The sequence below is a fragment of the Octopus bimaculoides genome, chromosome 4 (assembly GCF_001194135.2).
Source record: "Octopus bimaculoides isolate UCB-OBI-ISO-001 chromosome 4, ASM119413v2, whole genome shotgun sequence".
NCBI classification, from domain to species: Eukaryota; Metazoa; Mollusca; class Cephalopoda; order Octopoda; family Octopodidae; genus Octopus; species Octopus bimaculoides.
The window spans coordinates 83692674-83695306 of record NC_068984.1 but is presented as its reverse complement, the minus strand read 5'-3'; the positions used below and the strand labels follow the sequence as shown (position 1 = coordinate 83695306).

Sequence of the window (2633 nt, the reverse complement as noted above, 5' to 3'; positions counted from 1 at the left end):
TATATATATATATATGTATAATCCTCATACTTGCAACATCTGCAGGCTTCTTTGCATGTACACACACATATACTCTTGGCTGAATAATCCATAATTTCTTCATGTGGTATTGAATACTCTAATTCGCTGTTTGATATATTTCTTATACGAATTTTTTTGTAGTAGATGCAATAATAATAGTAATAACAGCAGTAGTAGTAATATGTGTGTATGCATGGTTGCTTGTTATGTGTGTATGTATGTATGTTTGTGATAGATGGATGTGTGTGTGTATCTATCTATCTATCTATCTATCTATCTATCTATCTATCTATCTATCTGTCTGTCTGTATGTCTGTCTGTATGTCTGTCTGTCTGTCTGTCTGTCTGTCTGTCTGTCTGTCTATCTATCTATCTATCTATCTATCTATCTATCTATCTATCTATCTATCTATCTATCTATCTATCTTTTGGATATTTGTTCCGGTTCTTTTCGCTCTGAATTCAAATTTTCGCCGATGCTAACCGTGTCTTTCACCTTTCCGAGATCGATAATGTAAGGTAACCAGCAAAACACTGAGATCGATGATGTCTGCTAAACCTCTCCATCAGTACTGCTGGCCTTGTACCAAATCAGAAACTACTACTACTACTACTACTACTACTACTACTACTACTACTACTACTACTACTACAACTACTACTACTACTACTACTACTACTACTACTACTACTACTACTGCTACTACTACTACTACTACTACTGCTACTACTACTACTACTACTACTACTTGTCTTTAAAAGAATGCTTTTGAGGGTTGTTATTGTTGTTTAGCTGCTGTCGAGCCTTAACCAAGCAGAAAGGAATCCCTGCCGTGACCATTCTGTCTTTTTCCTATGCGCAGGGAAAGAGAAGTACGATGGGGACATTATTCAAAGTACTGTTTTTGCTAAAACGCCGGGAGGGTGATTTGAGTGAATTTGGCTGTTATTTCTAACAAGGGGACCTCATGGAATCTTCTTCGTTGGCTCGGTACATGTTGTTTATGCTTTCTTAGCTTTCGGTTAGTCCTGACTAAGAGATCTGACGAATGATCGAAAGCGTTCTAGCCATGACCAACTCGTCATATATTCAGACATAGTGATTCTAGGACAACATTATCAAATACATTTATCAAACATAACTTTATTTTTTAAGATAGTAGCGAATGTGCTATTGGTTATTAATTTGTTGGCAGCATTGCCAGTTAAATTTGTGTCTGGCAAGGGTAAATAGTCGGTGCTTTTCTCACGTTACTTTCTTTGTGTATGGACGCTTGCACGCTTGCGCGCGCACACACACACGCAGACACACACGCACACACACACACACTCACACACACAAATACACATACACACACACATACACAAATTCTCTTTCTCACACACAAGAACGTACAGATTCTGTCTCACACACACACACACACACACACAATCATGTATATTGGTTTCAAATTTTGACACAAGGCCAGCAACTTCGGAGGAGGGGGGGGGATAAGTCGATTACATCAATCCCCGTGCTCAACTAGAACTTATTTCATCGACCCGAAAGAATGAATGGCAAAGTCGACCAAAGCAGGATACAGAAACACACATATTGATATACAAATGTGCAAGGTTATAAATGTATCTAAAAGGCATGTACGTATATGCATACACATATACACACATGCACATACATACATACATACATATATAGTTATACATACATACATGCATATATAGTTACATACACACGCACACACACACACACACTGACACACGCACGCGCATGCACAAACGCGAGTGCACAGGCGCACACACAGACATGTAAGCAATAATGCAGGCCCATAGATATATCTACAGATATGTACGTAAATGCATACACATATATGCATACACATACACATACGCATGCATGCACATACACGTATATGCATTCATGTATACATAGACACATGCACACATACATACATGCATGTATGCATCCATCCATGCATACATACACGCATCCATCCACCCATCCACCCATCCATCCATCCATCTATACAAATATATTAGAGCATGTGCACTTGTTGGACGACTGTGACTGAAAGGGAGGATTAGAAAATAATTGTTGGTTAAATTGTTTTAAACGTAAGTCAATAATAGCCTGCACAATACCACAATACTGTAATGACGATCATTGTCAGAACCAGGGCGAAGAATCTGCTTCAGCAATGTTAGTAGGTTGTAAAACATAGTAATCTCCTAGATACATATTTTAAAAATTAGTCTTAGTGGCCTGATAGCGCATCGGACACCGGCCTAGAAGTTCATATATGTATATATGCATATGCATAGGTGCAGGCTTGCATGCATACATGCAGATCACAAATATATATATTTATGCACATATACTCTTTCTCTTTTACTCTTTTACTTGTTTCAGTCATTTGACTGTGGCCATGCTGGAGCACCGCCTTTAGTCGAGCAAATCGACCCCAGGACTTATTCTTTGTAAGCCTAGTACTTATTCTATCGGTCTGTTTTGCCGATCCACTAAGTTACGGGGACGTAAACACACCAGCATCGGTTGTCAAGCAATGTTGGGGGGACAAACATAGACACACAATCACACACACACACACACACAC

General features: G+C 38.9%; 1 protein-coding gene across 1 annotated transcript in view; it reads left to right on the top strand.

Annotated features, from left to right (window-relative positions):
- Positions 1-2633, top strand: part of LOC106875129 (uncharacterized) — a 26621-nt gene that overhangs the window by 1256 nt on the left and 22732 nt on the right. The gene's annotated exons all lie outside the window — the stretch shown is intronic.